The sequence below is a fragment of the Rhinopithecus roxellana genome, chromosome 16, assembly GCF_007565055.1.
Source record: "Rhinopithecus roxellana isolate Shanxi Qingling chromosome 16, ASM756505v1, whole genome shotgun sequence".
NCBI lineage: Eukaryota > Metazoa > Chordata > Mammalia > Primates > Cercopithecidae > Rhinopithecus > Rhinopithecus roxellana.
Window position 1 is genome coordinate 86,665,273 of NC_044564.1, and position 20,900 is coordinate 86,686,172.

A 20,900-nucleotide genomic window follows, 5' to 3' on the forward strand; every position below is an offset into this window, starting at 1 on the left:
CCCACAATGTAAAGGACATAAATGGGTGCTGTGGCTTTTCACTTCCATTCTTCTTATCATTTCTAGTTCAAATTTACCCACCCCGCAAAAGCCAAGCCCTGAGCCATCTTTCATAAAATGTCCATGAGCAACCATTTAGAAGAAACGTTTCTATTCTCTAAGTCTCCCTGCAAACCACACACCTCTCCCAGAGCAATCCTACCATTCTTCCCCAGGTTAACAGTTGTGTGTGTTTTACTCTTCCTCAACAGTAGGTAAACCACATGGGGCCAGCCGGTGCTGCATCCCTGGGGGAGGAGGAGTGGTTCCATCATGGAAACCTGGACAGAAGCACCTTCTGCTACAGAACAGAGGCTGGCATCAGCTATGCAAGGCGATCCATGGATTTCTGCTGAAGTATTAAAGACTTCAGTTTGGATTTGAAATTTTAAATCAGCACATTACACACACCATCACTCAGCACTGTTTAAATGTAGAGAGACCACATGAAATCAAACATACTTGCGCTATATACACACATCGAAAAGAGACATAAAAATTATTAACTGCTTAGAAATTGACAAATGGTGTGAAACACTCAAATAAATACATACCCCAAAGAAAAATAAGCTTCACTAGCCCAATTTCCCTGTGGAAAAAGAGTCCTAGCTCTTCCCAAGTCAGTTTCTAATTCAGAAATGGAGGCATTTTCACGTGTGGAAATTTCACTTCCTCTGCCAGTCAAATGCGGTTAATAAACTCAGCATGTCCAATCACGAGACCCTTAGAACTGACACTTTAAGTTTCAACAAAACTAGGTTGTTATTGCTAATCTGAGAAACTAAGACACCATTTATATCTTGAAATTTTAAAGTGTCGTCTCCCTATACTACATAGTTTGGGCTCACTCCAGATACCGCAGCCTTCTAAAGTTGATAAGCAAAGTGTGACAGGAAGTATGTGAACTTGTAGGATGGGTACAAGTGAAAACAGGGCTCAGTGTTTTCAGCAGAACCCAACAGGGTTTCTCCTAACCCATAAAAGAGCTAAGAATACCACCTTTCCGCCAAAATAAACAAAACATGGAAACAATAATAACAAAACTGCCACACACACACACTCACACACACTCACACACATACACTCACACACACACACTCATCATCATCATCATCATCATCAAAATGTTACTATTAGTTATCTGGAATTATAGGTAATTTAAATTTCTTTTATTTCAATTTAAATGGCTCTACTGTGAACAAGTATCAATTTTTTAATGTGTGTGAGATATAATTCACACACTATAAAATTCACCATTTTAAAGTGTGCAATTGAGTGGTTTTCAGTACATTCTCAAGGTTGTGCAATGATCACCACTATGAAATTCCAGAACATTTCATCATCTCCCCCAGAAAACCTCATTCCCATTAGCAGTCATCCCCCTGCCAAGCCTATCATGCCTCCTTCAGCCCCTGGTAACCACGGATCTGCTGCCTCTATGGGTTTACCTATTCTGGACATTTTCTATAAATGAAATCATATAATATGCAGTATTTTGAACAAGCATCAATTTTATAATTATACTTTTTAAAATGCATGCCCTGTAGTAGCAAAAAGAAAAAAAAAAAGAAGAAGAAAGCATACTGTACCAGGGGATTAATAAACAAGGCCATTAATAAGGCTCGCTCAGACCACTTCCCAGAGTGGGGGGGCTGGCTCTACAAGGAGAAGGGGATGTGGAGAACGTACGTGAGGCCTCAGAGATGACTGAAGTATGAAAGGGAGGAACTACCCCAAAATGCCGGAGCTACTAGGATTGCTGCTCCCAAGGTGGGGCAATTTAGGAGCAGCCAGGCTCACCTGGTGGGGAGACCTGCACACGCCCCCACTCCTGCTGCACACAAGCCGGCAGGAATGGCTGGCTACTTGGAAGATCGCGGAATGATTTCAACTTGGCCAGTTTAGGGGCCACCACAATGGATGTTGCACTGGGCACACGTACTGAGCACATGCTTCTGCACCTAAAGCGCTATCACCATTCCTGACCCAATGACTTTGTGACAGCCTCACACCACCACAACCTGCCTCGGTGGTGACTGCCAACCCAATATGGCTGGTGACTCATCACGGTGGTGCGCCCTGCAACATCTCCTAGGTGCCTGTGCTGAGTCGTTCTTTACATAAAGGCCTGTTTGGTTACACCTGGTGCAGGCACCCTTGCACCCCAGCTAGATGACGGGCTCACTAAGCAAGGTCCCTGTCCTGGTTAGTTGCCTGGATTTAGCTGGTGGAGCAAGAGAGAGGCCACACGGCCTTCTGGGCCACCAGAAAAGAGATTCTGAGAGGTGATTCATCTGTCCTGACTCCTCAGGACTTCAATATATTTTTCTCCTGAAAATGAGGACCCCACTCTAGCCAAACCATACGACCTTCGTTTGGGTAAAATGCTCGTCAGTGTGCCCTACACGACCATCAAGAATGTCATCCATACGACAGACACAGTGCCCTGACTTTTCTCTGTTGGAACTGGGTCATTTTCACTGTAAAAACATCACAGAGTGGCGAGGTGAAGCCAGAAGGAAACTCAACCCTTGGGTAGGTCGGTAGGGGAGTGGTGATTTATAAGCTCCTTTTAGCTTTTTGATACTTTTTAAAGAAAGGAAAACATTTAATATGAAACAAAAATTTAAGTGTGGCTGGTATAATGAAATGGCACGTTCAATATCTAGTTTTATCCATGTCAAAAATACACACGACAGTCTAGAAGCAAAGACTAAATATAACGTAGTATCCTGGTCAGGACCCTGGAACAGAAAAAGGATATTAGGTAAAAACTCAGGGGAAATGAATAGTGTGAACGTCAGTCAAGAATAATGCACCTGTATTTTGCGGCAAATGTACCGCGCCAAGGTAAGGTGTTAACAACAGGGGAAACTGGGTGTGGGGTGTGTGGCCGCTCTATGTACTACCATCACGACTTTTCTATAAATCTAAAACTAAAGTAGAAAGTTTACTGAAGAACAATTACACATTTCTATCACCTTGTTCAATCCCTTAAAACCAAGTCTCACAGGTAGAGAACTGCATAAAACATCTACCTCCAAATACTTTACATTCTTTTTTTTTTTTTTTTTTTTTTTTTTGAGACAGAGTTTTGCTCTTGTTGCCCAGGCTGGAGTACAGTGGTGCGATCTCAGCTTACTGCAACCTCTGTCTCCCGGGTCCAAGTGATTCTCCTGCCTCCGCCTCCCGAGTAGCTGGGACTGCAGGTGGCCACCACCACGCCCTGCTAATTTTTTTATTTTTAGTAGAGGTGGGGTTTCACCATGTTGGCCAGGCTGGTCTCAAACTCCTGACCTCAAATGATCCACCCACCTCAGCCTCCCAAAGTGCTAGGAGTTTACAGGCATGAGTCACCGTGCCCGGCCAATACTTTACATTCTTAATGGTGCAATCCCTGGTAAATGGCCTCAAAGCCAAGTGTGTACCCTAACCCTATGAACAGAATCTGACACAAATTCACTGGATTTAATATGTTATTCAATGATTTAGATAGCACGCTGGCAAATACTTAGAAATTAAAACATTTTGGAGAATGTTGGATTTTTTAGCTGAGTCCTACAGGAATTGTCATTGGCATGGTGACATCAGCTCTTAAGCAGGAATTTGTAGCAGATTCTTGGAAGCACTTTACGAATGTGTTGTATATTCCAGGCTGAACCAATTGGTGTCTACAGAATGGCCAAAGTGAAAGGGTTCACTGTTGATACTGATGATGCCAGGTTGCTGTTAAGAGACTCACATCAGGCCTGCAATAGCTGGAGGTGCAGATTTTGAATAATTAGAAATTACATAACCAGGCCAGGTGCAGTGGCTCACGCCTATAATCCCAGCACTTTGGGAGGCTGAGGCGGGTGGATCACCTGAGGTCAGGAGTTTGAGACTAGCCTGGCCAACATGGTGAAAACCCATCTCTATTAAAAATACAAAAAATTAGCCAGGCGTGGTGGCAGGTGCCTGTAATCCCAGCTACTTGGGAGGCTGATGCAGGAGAATCGCTTGAACCTAGGAGGTGGAGGTTGCAGTGAGACGAGATCACGCCACTGCACTCCAGCCTGGGTGACACAGCGAAACTCCATCTAATAAAAAAAAAAAGAAAAGATACATTTATATCTGTGAAGTAGCAAGCACGTCTGTTCTGATTCCCAGGCACTACCTTCAGTATCACAATCATTGTCTCATTAACAGCAGACACGCCATTAAGCAAGCATTTATTAATGAAGTTTTACCTATGCCCTTGGATTTGAGCCCATGGTGCTATTCTGGTTTTGATTTGTGTTTCTTTTAAACGTGCTTTGCTATTCAGACTTTTCATCCATTCATCTCTTCACCTGTTGATCTGAATCAGTATGCTTACTGTGATGTAATTAGATGCAGCCTTCAGAATGTTCAGACAACTTCAAAGCAGTCTCTTTTTAATTAGTAAGGTTATTTTATTCACCAGAGCTTGGCATTCTTGGATTTGGTTGTCCTCATGTGAAGGTGTAATTTGCAGGATGTGTGAAAGAACAGAAGTCACGGCAGGGAAAAAGCACAGCCTGAGAAGGTGGCGGTGCTGCAAACCAGACACCCCCTGAATGAATGGCAAGGATAGATTTCACAATGAGCTACGTTGCAAGCACACTCCGTGCACCCACTGGCCCACTTACAAGTGCAAATGTCACTCGTGTTCCAGAAGAACTACTCAGCTCGGCAACAGGTCAGATCAAAAACACCCATGATGCTAGAAAAGCAACAGTTAAGGTAGAAAAGTTAAAAATTGGGAAGGAGGAGAGTATAAAGTTGTGACAGGGGAAGCCCATTATTAGTCTGGGACCTGGGTCAGGAAAAGTATGTCAACAGCAAATAGCCCTGACACTGTTTTGGGCAATGCTTTACTAAGACACTGCACCCTGTGTTTTAATTGCAGCTAGAAAACCAAACAGCATTCAAGGTGGGCTGCCAGTACCTAATTGGTAGTGGTCTTAACAGTCTGTAATTTTTTATTTTCATTATTTCTAACTCTGAGTTGAGTAAATACTCGCCTCTGGTCTTATATTCCTTCAAGGGCTGGCTTAACTCTACTTTGGAAATAGGGAGTTAAAACTCAACCACCTGAAAATGGAGTAACCGTTTCACCAATTTAAACTTTGCTTCGATTCCACTTCTACAGCAAACGTATTAACCCCCAAGTGAGTCAACGTACCAGCCGAACTCCCTTCAATATTGCCTTCATAAAGCTCTTTCTACTTTCTGTCTCTGACAGCCCCCAGAGCCTCCAACAAAAGCCCACTGTCAGGGGCCAAAAGAATATTTAGCTGAAGGGGGAGAGAGCCCGTTCAGGTGGCTGAATTGAGGCCTTTCACAGACCTTCTCTCTTCCCAGCGTCCACAGCCCTGGCAGCGGTGAGCCCGGCGGGCCTGGGAGGCCAAATGCCGCACCTCCACCCCCACCAGATACAGTGAGAAGGTGAGATCCCCTCATCACTGTGACACGGAGCTGAGGCTTTCTCTAAAGTGGCTGCTTGTTTCTGCACCGAGACCAGCAGAAAAAGAGCAAACAGGAATGCTAAGTAAAGGCTCCAGGTTTATTGTATCTTTTCATCTAGATTCAAAGAAGTGGCTCTGGAATATTCGTTATTCCCATGCATTCAAAAGGTTACTTTTTCACCTTGAATCTCTGGAAAGTTTTTAATTAAAGGGAGGGATGTAAAAAAGAAAAAAAAACCCACCCTAATTAGGAAAGAAACTGCACTATCCTTTGGCAACGAAAGCAGATGTCTTCCATTCGCTTAAGGCTTTTCAGGGGTGTCCAATCTTTTAGGTTCCCTGCGCCACATTGGAAGAATAATAATTGTCTTGGGCCACACATAAAATACACTGACACTAACAATAGCTGATAGCAAAAAAAAAAAAACCTCATACTGTTTTAAGAAAGTGTACGAAGTGGTGTTGGGCTGCATTCAAAGCCGTCTGGGCTGCATGTGCCGTGGGTTAGACAAGCTGGCTTTAAGTTAAGGCCAGGTCTGTAGCAGGCTCCACCTCCATCAACCAAGTATCCAGGTCCCAGGCTATGTAGTCAGAGGCTAACCCAGAGGGGGTTCAAAAGCAGAAGATTCTCTGGCAGCCAGAATTTGCTTCAGAGTCTTGGAATTAAACAGGGGTAAATGTCTGATATGATCACAGGAAATAGCAGTGATTCTTTTTAAGGTGGCTTCTGTGTTAGTTTCCCAGGGCAGCCACAACAAAGCCCCATAGATGGGGCGGCCTAAACAATGGAAATGCCTTGTCTCACAGTTGACGAGGCTGGAAGGCCAGGATCAAGGTGTCAGTAGGGCAGGTTCCTTCTGGGGCCGGGAGAGAGGATCTGCCGCGGGTCACTCCTTGCTTGCAGACGGTGGCTTCTCCTTCCATCTCCTCACTGTCTCTCCATGCACAATGTTTTTCCGTCCAAATCTCTCTTCTTACAGGTCACCAGTCCCATGGGGTGAGGGCCCTGATGACCTCCTTTTACCTTAATTACCTGCGTAAAAACCCGATCTCCAAATAAGGGCACATTCTGAGACACAGAGGACTAGGACTCCTGTGTTTCTATTTTCGAGGGACACAATTCAGCCTATAAGGGGAAGCATCATTTGTCTTCAAAATGTAGTGCTGACTTGAGAGTGACTCACAACAGCAAGGCTCAGCCTGACAGTGAGTGCCGCCCTGAGAAGGGATGGATAGACTCTCTGGGCTAAGTTCAGGCGTGCTGGGACTGCCCACATGCTAGAGGAGCTGCCAAGTTAGTGACTCTAGTGCCCCAAACGCCTCCCTTCTGAGGCCAACTCTCACTTATATGGAAGCTGCCTCCAACCCTCACAGCCATCCGCTGAGACCGGCGGTCCTCCCACTTCACCCCTCCAGGGTTTCCGCCGCAGCTGCGGCCCCTCCCTAGGCCTAGTCTTGTGCCCAAATGAGTTTTTCAGTTCTTCCCTCTTTGGCTGACATTTCTTTTTCTCATAATATTTACACCAGTGCCACTCCGCGGCTCTGCGTGTCAGGCCTGGAGGCCACACCAGGGATGGAGGCGGCGCCGGCCTTCTGCAGCCTGACCACTGTGGGTAACGACCCTCTTCAGCATTCACACAGCCCCCATTCCACGCACACCGCTCACAACCTCCCCACTCCGCTGCCCACGTCTGGATCTTTTCTTGCCTCCGCCCGCTTGCGAGTCTCTCCTCCTCTCCAGTCCTCTGAATGGAAAAGCTTTTCCTCTCTTTTCATCCTGACTCCTTGAAGGCTTGCTTTAAATAACATCCAAACACCCACAACTCCCAAACCACCTGTCCAGGCCAGACCGCTCCCCTGAAAGTCGACTCAGAAATCCCACCACCTGCCCACACCTCCACTTGTGTGTCCAGGAGGCACCATGCTTGACCTGTCCATGCCGCAGTCCGGCCTCCCGTTACACACCTGTGCCCTGGCGGGCCGCCCAGCTGCATCAGTGCTGACTCCACCCTGCTCCCAGCTAAGGCCACAAGGCTGGAGTTAGCCTTGGCTCCTTTCCTCTCAAATCCCAAGCCCAATCCATCACGAAATGCTGTTTGCTCTATCTGCAGAACGTATCAGGACCTGCCCTGCTAACATGCTGGGGGCGACTGCAGCAGCCCCTGACACCCACCTGCTCTCCATGCAGCAGCCACAGGAAGCCTCTCAAAGGGGCTTCAAACACTGTTACCTACAAAACACGGGTGAAGCTCAGACACATCAGGTGGGGTGGAGGAGGCCAGACACAAAGATGCGTGCTGTGCAGTTCCACTCACACTAAGTTCAAAGGCAGGCAGACGTCATCCGTGGGGATGGCAGTCAGAACACAGCTGGTTTCAATGCCTGGGGGAGCAGGTTGCTGGGAGTTGCTGGAGTGGCTGCTGTTAGGTGGGTGTATATACCACGTCAACATTCATCAAACTATATACGCTGGCAATTTATGTCCTTTTGTAGACATCAATTACATTTACAAAGTTTACCACATTTTTAAAAATCTTTCTCATACAACATTACATCCTTGAGCAAGGCCCTCCCTGACCCTACTCAAAATGTCAAATACGTCCCTCCACATGTACACACACGGTCCTAACCTAACCACTCCCAACTTTTCGGTTGAACTTTTCCCTTAATGCCTTCCATGAGATGACTGTTTATTTTTCTGTCTTGCCTTCATGGGGCCAGGAGATTCTATCTGTGTGTTCACTGCTATCCCCAGCACCTGAAGAGCAGCATGCAAGTCGCTCATTAGGTGGACGTATGAATGAGTGAATAAATGCTCCTGTACTCAGTACTTTCCAGCATCTTCCCACTTACTCAGAGGAGAAGCTAGTTCCCTTCACTAGCCCTACACACATGGACATGGGTATACACACACATACACACACACACACACGAGTTTGCTCCTGGGGTGGCCTCCACTCCTCATCTCTCCCTCCCTCAGCTCCAATTCTAGCCACTCCCCTGCAGTTTGCATTTATTTTTCCCTCTGCCTGGATAATGCTTCCCCATATGTGCATGTGATTCACCCCTCGCTTGGTTTCAGGCCCCTGTTTCAGTGTTAGTTCCTACCCAAGGCCTCCCCTGAACAACCTGAAGACTGCTTAGCCCTACTGTCAGACTGCTGTCTTCCTTGCTGTATTTCTTTCCAGAGCACTGTGTGTGTGCACACAAGCATCTGGTTCACTGTCTGTCTTTGCATCTGAATGCAAATTCCAGAGTCTACATGATGGTGACCTGTCCTACCCCTGGAACAGAGCCCAAGATGCACCAGGCACTCAAAAAATATCTAATGAGTAAACAAATACTTTGGTGACCACCATCATGTTCATTTTGCACGAGGAGTCTCTGAGTTTCGGCTCACAGTCTGAAGGCTGGGCCCAGGACTCATATCTGCTCCAGATGCGGGGTCATGCCTGCTACACCAGAGGCAGATGACAGTGTCACAGTTCAGAGTCCCTGCGACACAGCTCTGTGGCCCTTGAGATCTGCTGCAGGGCATGGGCTCCTGTTCCTCCACAATGCTAGACAGCACTGACCAGCTCCACTGCCTTGTAACCTGAAATGCCCCAAAATTCTCCAGGAGCTCTGGCAGGCCCAAGGTTCCACAGTCTCTTTGATAACATCCCCTTATACATGAGCATATATATCTTTACAACTCCAAAGAAACTCCCATGACTTTAAAACTCTACCATATGCTACTCAACCATTGAAAGAGCCAACGGATACAACATCCACATGATAGAAGCATCTCCAGGACATTTCACTAAGTGAGAGAAGCCAGACTCAAAAGGCAATATAGCTGGCACCAGTGGCTCATGCCTATAACCCCAGCACTTGGGGGGATCACTTTGAGCCTAGGAGTTCAAGACTAGCCTGAGTAACATACGGAAACCCTGTTTCTACAAAAAAAAAAAAAAAAAAAAAAGTCAGGTATGGTGGTGTGCCATTTGTGATCCCTGACACTCCAGAAGCTGAGGTGAGAAGATCGCTTGGGTCTGAGAGGTCGAGGCTGCAGTGAGCCATGATCATGCCACTGCACTCCAGCCTAGGCACAGAGCAAGACTCTGTCTCTAAATAAGTAAATAAACAAATAAATAAACAAGCAATATACTAGAGAATCCATTTCCAGAGTGGTAGAGTGGTATCTAGGATGAACTTGCTCGCTGCTGACACCAACAAAAATATGAAGTGAAAATTGTCTACTGAAGGGAGCCTGCTGAACCTTGATAAGAAGGTGGGTCTGTGACCAGTTCACCTGGGCTGCTCCCACTGCCCTCCCTCCCCAGCTCAGTGGTGAAGTAGCCACGGCCACCAACCTCACAGACAGCGAGAGACTCTCCACGCTTGGAGCTCTGTGAAAAGTACGGGCCCCATAACAGAGCCAACATTGTGTCTGGACTTGCAGCACTCTGGGAAATCTCTAGATTCGCCTCAGAACTCAGCTGGGGGCGGAGGGGTAGGGTAGATGGCAGGTGGCAGATACCCCTGGGGCATTATGAAAACCACAGCAAACTGCTGGCAACCTCAGCTGCCTAGAGCTGACTACAACTGCAGTCAACATGAGCCTGACCCTGAATTTAAAAGGAAGTCCTAAAGAATCAGAGGACCTACGGAACTTCAAAAGCTCTGACACATTCCCCGGGAAGCGAAGAGGCTGTATGCCTGCCCCGAAAAGACCTGGGAAAGGACAGGACACCACAGTCACTCCTCTCTGGGTGACCATGAGACCCTGTGACCCTGTGCAATCAGGAAATGAAAGCTAAAGCCGTCTTACAAACTCCCTGAAGCTGGACAGCATGCCGAGTCTGTCTCGTACAGATCCTTGATAAAAGGTGTCAGAAACACAGGCAAGGCATGTATGGAAAGGAAATCTGATCAGTGACTGGCTAATTATATACAATTATACTGGCTCAGCTGTGACCCCACAGAATCCAGGATTTAAAAACAAAAAGAGGCTGGGCGTGGTGGCTCACGCCTGTAATCCCAGTACTTTGGGAGGCCAAGGTAGGCGGATCACGAGGTCAGGAGTTCAAGACGAGCCTGCACAATATGGTGAAACCCCATCTCTACCAAAAATACAAAAATTAGCCATGTGTGGTCATAGGTGCCTGTAATCCCAGCTACTCAAGAGGCTGAGTGAGGCAGGAGAATCACTTGAACCCAGGAGGCTGCAGTGAGCAGATATCGGGCCACTGCACTCCAGCCTGGGCAACAGAACAAGACTCTGTCTCAAACAAATAAATAAATAAATATAAAAAGAACTTCAAAAATTAGCAGATAACTTAGTGGTCACACATTACAGGAAATACATAAACCAAAGAACTAGTAAAGGAAAGCTGCTAAACTAACAGTAACAAGGCAAACACCACCAACCATCAAATGAAAAAGAAAAAACACAGTATCAACAACAAACTTTGAAGGGTATGGGGATTTGCTACCCAAATTGTCCAGTTTTTAACAGAGAATTACAAGACATGCCAAGGAACAGGAAAGTATGTCATATGCACAGAATGCGGGAAAAAGTGGCCAAGATTTTGAACTTAACAGACAAACACTTTATCAGCACCACATGCTAATCAACTGAGCTAACCAGCCACACAACAAAAGACTTTAAATAAGATGTTATAAATATGTTCAAAAAAATAAAGAAAAGGATTATCTGAAGAATTTTAGATTACAATACCTTTATCTTCCTAAACAGAGAATAGTAACAAGGTGATTAAAAGCATCAAACAGAAATTCTGGAGTTGAAAGTGTCATAAGTGAAACTCACTAGACAGACTCAGCAACAGACTTGAGCTGGCAGAAGAAAGAATCAGCGAACTGGAAGGCAGGTCAACAGAGATAGTATAGTCTGCAAAGAAAACAGAATGAAGAAAAATGAACAGAGCCTACGAGACCTGTGGGGCACTATCAAGAATACCTTGGCCGGGCGCGGTGGCTCAAGCCTGTAATCCCAGCACTTTGGGAGGCCGAGACGGGCGGATCACGAGGTCAGGAGATCGAGACCATCCTGGCTAACACGGTGAAACCCCGTCTCTACTAAAAATACAAAAACTAGCCGGGCGAGGTTGCGGGCGCCTGTAGTCCCAGCTACTCGGGAGGCTGAGGCAGGAGAATGGCGTAAACCCGGGAGGTGGAGCTTGCAGTGAGCTGAGATCTGGCCACTGCACTCCAGTCCGGGCGACAGAGCGAGACTCCGCCTCAAAAAAAAAAAAAAAAAAAAAAAAAAAAAAAAAAAAAAAAAAAAGAATACCAACACACACATAATAGGAGTCTAGTAGGAGAAGAGAAAGAAGGAGAAAAAAAATACTTGAAGAAAACGTAACTGAAAACTCACCAAGTTTGTTAAAAGTATTAATTTACACATTTAAGAAACTCAAAGAACTCCAAGTTGGATAAACTCTAAGATATCTACAACCGGGCACATCATAGACTGTTGAAAGACAGAATCTTGAAAGCAGCAAGAGAAGCAGTTTATCTTGTAAAAGGGATCTTCAATAATGTTAAAAGTTGGCTTCTCGTCAGAACCCAGGGAGACAACACAACCACAGTGTTGGGAAAGAAAAAAAAAAGATTTTCAATCAAGAATTCAATATCCAGGCCGGACGCAGTGGCTCACTCCTATAATCCCAGCACTTTGGGAGGCCGAGGTGGGCAGATCACCTGAGGTCAGGAGTTCAAGACCAGCCTGGCCAACATGATGAAACCCCATCTCTACTAAAAATACAAAAATTAGCCAGGCATGGTGGCGGGCACCTGTAATCCCAACTACTCAGGAGGCTGACGTAGAGAATTGCTTGAACCTGGGAGGCAGAGGTTGCCAGCTGAGATGGTGCCACTGCACTCCAGCCTGGGTGACAGAGCGAGACTCCATCTCAAAAAAAAAAAAAAAAAAAAAAAAAGAACTCAATATCCAGACAAACTCTTCTTCAGAAATGAAGGACAATCTAAAAAAGTTGATCATAGAAGTAGAGAGTAGAATAGTGGCCACTAAAGGTTGGGTAGGGGAAGGACAAGAGAGGATCAGGGGAGGTTGGTCAATGGGTTCAAAGTTACAGTTACAAAGAGTGAGCTCTGGTGAGTAACAATGTAATGTATATTTCACAATAGCTAAAAGGGAAGTTTTTGAATGTTGTCACCACAATGAAATAAATGTTTAAAGTGATGGACACGGTACTTACCCCATTTTAATTATTATACAATGCATACGTGCACTAAAATATCAGACTGTGCCTCATAAAAATACAGAATTATTGCATCAATTTTACATAAAAATTATATTTAAAAACTGAGAAAATCTATCATTAGCAGACTACCCTGTAAGAAACAGTCAAGAGTCATTCAAGATGAAATAAAAGAACACTGGATAGGAATTGTATTCACATGAAGAGAGAAATAAAAGAGTTCCAGTAAAGGCAACTAAGTAGATACTATGAAAGACAATATAAACATGGTTTTTTTTTTGTAATTTTTTAATTCACTTACTTGTTTTAAAAGACTACTGCATTAAGCCCCAATTGTAAGACCGTGTTGATGGACTAATAGCACATAAGATATAAAGTCTATGATACTAATAGTTCAAAAGAGAGGGAAGGGAAGCAAGATATTTTGTGGAAAAATTTTTGTATACTACCAAAACTAAGTTAGTATTAATCCAAACTAGATTTTTAAAAATTTAAGATGAAGCCACTAAGAAAATAATCCCATCAAATATATATATATAAACAAATAATAAGGGAATTTTACAAGTATATTAAGAACTATCTAATGCAAAGAAGGGCAGGAATAGAGAAATAAACAAGACATCATTATGACATACAGAAAACAAGTAGCAAAATGATAGAAGTAAAGCGTACCATATTGGTAAGTAACTTAAACGTAAGTGGGTAAAAAAGGCAAATCAGAACACCAAGACTGGCAGAATGAATTTTTTTAAAAAATTACCCAAACATAGGCTGCCTACAAGCAACACACTTCGAATTCAGAAACACAAATAGGTTTAAAAGATGTATCATAAAACAACCACCATGAGAAGTTTGGAGTGGCTACACTAGTATCAGACAAAATAAAACTACAGTCATGTGCTCCATAACTACAAACCATATATAAACCGTGGTCTCATAAGATTACAGTGGAGCTGGAAAATTCTTATCGCCTAGTTACACTGTAGTGTGATGCACTACTCATAGGCTTATAGTGATGCTGTGTAAGCAAACCCACTGCTCTACCAGTCGTATGAAAATACAGCACAGGCCAGGCGCAGTGGCTCATGTCTGTCATTCCAGCACTTTGGGAGGCCGAGGAGGGCAGATCACGAGGTCAGGAGATCGAGACCATCCTGGCCAACATGATGAAATGCCCATCTCTACTAAAAAAAACACAAAAACTAGCTGGGTGTGGTGGCGTGAGCCTGTAATCCCAGCTACTCGGGAGGCTGAGACAGGAGAATAGCTTGAATCCAGGAGAAGGAGACTGCAGTGAGCCAAGATCGTGCCACTGCACTCCAGCCTGGCGACAGAGTGAGACTCCGTCTCAAAAAAAAAAAAAAGTACAGCACATAAAATTATGTCCAGTACATAATACTTGATAAAGACAATAAAGGACTATGTTGTTGGTTTATGTACTTATTATACTATACTTCCTATCATCATTTTACAGTGTACTCTTACTTTTAACTGTTAAACAGCCCCCACAGGTCCCTCAGGAGGTATCCAGGAGAAGGCATTGTTATCACAGGAGATGACAGCTCCACGCGTGCTACTGTCCTTGAGAACCTGCAGTGGCACAAGATGTGGAGGTGAAAGACAGTGATATGGATGGTCTGGACCTTGTGTTGGCCTAGGCTAATGTGTCTGTTTGTGCCTTTATTTTTAGTTTAAAAAAGAATAAAAATAAGAAAGCTTCTAGAATAAAAACATAAAAAAAACTTCATACAGCTGTGCATGTGTTAGTGTTTTAAGTGTTATTACAACAGAAAGAAAGATTAAAAAACTAAGAAGTTTATACAGTAATAAGGTTACCTTAAGCTAAGGTTAATTTATTATTGAAGAAACAAATTGTTGTTATAAACAGTGTCCAGTGTTTATAAAATCAACAGCAGTGTACAGTCATGCCCTAGGCCTTCACATTCACTCACCACTCACTCACTGACTCATCCAGAGCAACTTTCAGTCCTACGGGCTCCATTTGTGGTAAGTGCCCTATGCAGATGGTGCATTTAAATCTTTTATACTACCTTTTTATTGTACCTTTTCTATGTTTAGATATGAAAGATACACAAATACCACTGTGTTATAATTGCCTGTAATTTTCAGTACAGTAACATGCTGTACAGGTTAACAGCCTAGAAGCAATAGGCTCTACCATATAGCTTAGGGGTATAGTGGGCTAAACCTTCCATGTTTGTGTAAATACACTCTGTGATGCTCACACAATGACAAAATCGCCTGGTGACATATTTTTCAGAACTTTCCTACCATTAAGAGACACATGATTGTATAAGACAAAAATCATTACTAGAAACAAAGAAGGACACTTTACACTGCTAAGAGGGTCAACTCATCAATCTATTATAAATGTATATGAACTTAACAACAGACACCCACAGTATGTGAAGCGAAAACTTACAGAAATACAAGAAGACATAGACAATTCAACACGAACTGGAGATGTCAACACTTCACTTTCAATAACAGAAGAACTAGGCAATACATCAGTAAGAAAACAGAAGACTTGAACAACATAAACCAACTAGATACAACACAAACGGAACACTCCATCCCAAGTGCACAATATACGTTCTTCCTAAGTGCACATAAAACATTCTCCAAGATACTAGGCCTTAACATAACCTTTAATACATTTAAAAGGATTAAAAATCACAAAGTATGTTTAACCACAATGGAAAGAAATTAGAAATCAGCAGAAGAAAATCTGGGAAATTCACAAATATATGAAAACTAAACAAAACATTCTTAAATAACCAATGAGGCACAAAAGAAATCACACACAAAAAAATTAGAAAATACTTTGGAATGAACAGAAATGAAACACAACATAAAATTTAAAGGGCACAGCTAAAAGAGTGCTTAGAGAAAAATGTATAGCTCTAAATTTTTAGTCTACTTTTTAAAAGATTTTAAATCAATAGCCTAACTTTACACCTTAAGGAATTAGAGAAAGAAGACCAAACTAAACCTAAAGCTAGCAGAAGGAAGGAAATAACAAAGATTTGAAGGGAGATAAATAAAATAGAAATCAGCAAAACACAGAGATAAATCAGTAAGACCAAAAGCTGGTTCTTTCTGTTTTGTTTTGAGAGAGTCTCGCTGTGTTGCCCAGGCTGGAGTACAGTGGCGCAATCTTGGCTCACTGCAGGCTCCGCCTTCTGGGTTCATGCCATTCTCCTGCCTCAGCCTCCCAAGTAGCTGGGACTACAGGCACCCGCCACCACGCCCAGCTAAGTTTTTGTACTTTTAGTAGACACTGGGTTTCACTGTGTTAGCCAAGATAGTCTCGATCTCCTGACCTCCTGACCTGCCCACCTCGGCCTCCCAAAGTGCTGGGATTACAGGCGTGAACCACCATGCCCGGCCAAGACCTGGTTCTTTGAAAAGATATTGGCAAACCTTTAGCTAGACTGACCAAGAAGAGTCTCAAATTATTAATATTAGGAATGAAAGGCAGGAATTACTATGACTTTCAGAAATAAAAAGGACGATAAAGGAATATTAAGAACAATTTTGTCCCAACAAATCAGATAACCTAGAGGAAATGGACAAATTGCTACAGAAATGAAAACCACTAAACTGACTCATGAAGACATAGAAAATCTAAATAGATCTATATTAAGTAAAGAGGTTGAATTTATTTAAAAAAAACAAAAAACAAAAAACCTCCCAGAAAGGAACACAAAGGACTACAAGGCTTCCCTCGTGAATTCTCCCAAATGTTTAGAGAAGAATTAAAGTCGATCCTTCATAGTCGCTTCCTAGAAAGAGAGGGGATACTTTCCAACTTATTCTATGAGGTCAGTGTTACTCTAATGCCAAAACCAGGCCAAAACATAGAAGGAATCAAAACTATCCATCAATATCTCTAATGAATACAGACACGAAAGTCCAAGAAAATACAGACAGCACATCTTCCTTGAAGTAATGTCTTTTACTCCATAATGTCTAACACATGGATTGACAGATCAGTAGGATGGAAGTTGAGAATACAGAAATGATCCAAATATGTATGAAAACAAAGACTATTAATAAAACAATTTTTCAACTACACGGGAAGATGAAGGATGAATCCATAAATTATTGGGACAGGACAGTTATTTGAGAAAAAAATAAAGCTGAAGTCCTATCTCCTTCTTCATAAAAATGTAAATTCCAAATGATCACAGACTTAAACATATAATACAAAACCATGAGTGAAGAGCTCTGTTCATTAATGAGAAAAAAGACTAACAATCCAATAGAAAACCAAAAGCACTTTGAGAGGCCGATGTGGTTGGATCGTGCAGTCAGGATTCAAGGCCAGCCTGGCCATTATAGCGAAACCCTATCTCTACTAAAAATACAAAAAATTAGCCAGATGTGGTGGCGGGTGCATGTAATCCCAGCTACTCAGGAGGCTGAGGCAGGAGAACTGTTTGAACCCGGGAGGTGGAGGCTGCAGTGAGCCATGACTGTGCCATTGAACTCTAGCCCGGGCAACAGTGAGAGACTCCATTTCAAAAAAAAAAAGGACACAAAGTTTACATAAAAATAAATTGCAATAGCTAATAAATATGAAAAGGTTCAAAACTACAGTGCTAATTAAACAGAGGTAAACTGGAATAAGAGAGAGAGTTCATGCGTGACAATGGAAGGGCTGGGAGGCAGATACCTATGGCCTGGCCCATGGTGTGAACGATGCCTCAAAATCTCTGCTGCACCATATGGACTTCTACCAAAACCAGCCATGTGCCTATGCACAGTTCCACAGCCAGGATTTTATCTTCCAGGTTATTTGGAGGTGCAACTATAAGGATGCTTGTTCCAGCTCTGATTGTCACAGCAAAAGATGGGAGACTATCCAAATACCAATCAAGCCCCAATTCGTTAACAAATTATAGTATAGACACACAATTGTTAAATGCAATAGATAACATGGATATAATAAAAATACAATAAGGACAGCAATATTCACAAGTTTTGAGTGTTGGGCACTGGTTAAACCACTTCTCCTTAGTTATTTTGTTTAACTCTCAAAACAATGCTAAGTTTCTATTGTCACCCCATCACCACTGAATTAATTGCCAAGCTGCCCTGGGCTTGCAGCTTGAAGTAAATCTGTGCGTGAGATGCAGAAAGTCAGCAGACTCACCAGTAAGTAAAGCAAGGCGAGAACCACGGTGTGTCCCTTTCATGCCATTCCTGAACACATGTAGCTTGACCTGTTACAGTCACCAGACATCCCAGATGAAACAAATCCATATAGAGGCTTTAGGGAGGGAAACCCGGTGAGCTGCTGTCTGAAGTATTTTCGCACATTTAGGCATTTCTTTTTTCTTTTCTTTTTCTCTTTTCCTGAGGCAGAGTCTCTGTTGCCCAGGCCCAGGCTGGAGTGCAGTGGCGCGATCTTGGCTCACTGCAACCTCCGCCTCCCAGGTTCAAGCGATTCTCCTTAGGCATTTCTTTTTCAATTAAAAAAAAAAAAAAAACTAGTTTAATTTTTCTAATAAAAAAAGTAAAATAAAATAATTCACCTTGGAAATTCTGATTTTAATGAGATTCTCTAGTTCTCTTAAAATTTTAAAGTGTTAATGTATTATAGGCCAGGCACGGTGGCTCATACCTGTAATCCCAGCACTTTGGGAGGCTGAGGCAGGCAGATGACTGGAGGTCAGGACTTTGAGACCAGCCTGGGCAACATGGTGAAACCCAGTCTCTACTAAAAATACAAAAATTAGCTGGGTGTGGTGGCGGGCGCCTGTAATCCCAGCTACTCTGGAGGCTGAGGCAGGAGACTTCCTTAAACCCAGGAGGTGGAGATTGCAGTGAGCTGAGATCGTGCCACTACACTCCAGCCTGGGCAACATAGCAAGACTCCATCTCAAAAGAAAAAAAAAAGTAATGCATTATATAACAAAATACCAACTGCATGAAGCTATATGTAGCTGCATTTAGATTTCTCTGCCTCTAATCACCCCCATGCATTTCTAATATGAGACAGAGTCTTTAAGTTCTATTTTCTGATCATCTTCCATCCACCATCTTTCCATATTCGGTACCATTAGATGATGTCTGATTTCTACAATAAGAAGAATGAGAATTTTGGAATGATGACATAAATGTGTATTTTATGGTGACTGTATTGTGGCAATGATGTTGAATATACTTAAGCAATTTAAACTACTGTTTGTGATTATCATAAAAATACATGTAATTGCCAACTATGAATTTTTTCTTTAAACTAATGGATTAGTCACTTCTAAGCTTTCTTCTTTTAGAATAATTTATTGAATGAATTAAGTTAGCAATCATATCACCAGACACTGCTTACTTCCCACGCCCCTATAAAAAAGAACATTTTTCAATACATTGTTTTCCCTAATTGAGACTCATAAACTCATAAATCATGGTTGTTTCCAAGCTTTTCCTTGAGGCCTTTTTATTTTCACAGCCAGAGGCCCTAAACTAATCAATCATGGCATCATGTCATGGGTAATTACCACTGGGTGAAGTGCCTCCTGTTTCTCCAGGCTGAAGGGAGACTCTCAGCTTGGTATTTTAAAGCACTTTTGCCTCAACAACCAAATGGCACACAGGAACCTCTGTTATGGCAAAAATATGCATGAACGTACATACAGGTGGGACAGCCTAGGAAACACGTGCACACTCACACCCATGACCCCTGACTCAGAGGCTCCCGGTGATGCCATCCTCATAGTGTTAGGTGACTTGGAGGAAGATGAGACCTCATGAAAAGAACAAGTGCCAGTGCCACGCCCAGGCAAAGATCCCCAAGCCGGAGGAGTCGGCACCTGAAGACAACCAGAGCAAAACTTCAAGGGTCAGAGGACCTGGGCATCGGTGCAGGGCTCACTTGAGACTGAACACGTTCCCCACCGAAGATCTGTATGCTTCTAAAGAACACTTTTGGCCGGGCGCGGTGAATCACGCCTGTAATACCAGCACTTTGAGAGGCTGAGGCAGGTGGACTGCTTGAGCCCAGGAGTTTGAGACCAGCTTGGGCAACACGGCAAAACCTCATCTCTACAAAAATTTACAAAAATGAGCTGGGCATGGTAACGCATACTAGTAATCTCAGCTACTCTGGAGGCTGACGTGGGAGGACTGCTTCAGTCTGGGAGGTGAAGGCTGCAGTGAGCCGAGATGGCAATACTGCACTGCAGCCTGGGCAACAGAGTGAGAAAAACACTTTCACATGTTTTACCATTTCCTTCCAAATTCTCACGGCACATTCCACTCTACAGCTTTGGTGTCTTCCCAGATCTATCTTCTGCAGTTGTTGTGATAATGTCTATCTGAGGTTCCAGTGTGACTAAGCTATGGCTGGGTACCTGGGTGGGAAGATGACACCCTGGGCTCAGTGGGTGGGGTTGACATCCTGGATTCAGTAGGTGAGCCTGACAGCCTAGGTCAGTAGATGGGGCTGACACCCTGGGACTAGTGGTGGGGAATGACACCCTGGGCTCTGTGGGTGGGGCTGACACCCACCCTGGGGTATGTGGGTGGGGAATGACACCGGGGCTCTGTGGGCGGGGCTGATGCTCTGAGCTAGTGGACGGGGCTGACGCTCTGGGCTAGTGGACGGGGCTGACGCTCTGGGCTAGTGGACCGGGCTGACGCTCTGGGCTCTGTGGGAGGGGCTGACGCCGTGGGCTCTGTGGGCGGGGCTGACACCCTGAGCTAGTGGGCGGGGCTGACACACTAGGCCCTGCTATCTTATTCATGAATTTTTTCAGTGTGAGATACCCCTCTCATCCTCCAGCTCTGTGCTGTACTTTCATCAAACCCTCCTTGCCAGAATGAAGTGTGGAGGAAATTCTGTTCTTTCCGTCGTGACTCAGTTCTGTATTTGTGAGGTGGGTGACCCTTGGGATGGGAGAAGCAGGCGTGAGAGATACACCACCCAGTAGAGACGCTCTGACCCTGTGCATCTGCAGGTACCTTCACAAAGACACAGCATCCTCTTGGAGACTTGCGATTGAGAATTTTCCAAACAGAAACACAAAGCTACAGAAAGACCCATTCCTCACCCACTCTGTCTCACACATGCCCCTCGCGCCCTGTCACTCTGATGTGGCATTGTTCCTTTTCTTGTTCCAAATCCCCCTGTGTGGGGTGG

At 43.9% G+C, this 20,900-nt stretch overlaps 1 protein-coding gene across 3 annotated transcripts in view; it reads right to left on the reverse strand.

The window, feature by feature from the left end:
* The window catches only part of ROR2 (receptor tyrosine kinase like orphan receptor 2), a 233,497-nt gene that overhangs the window by 58,993 nt on the left and 153,604 nt on the right, over nucleotides 1-20,900 (reverse strand). The window lies entirely within an intron of this gene.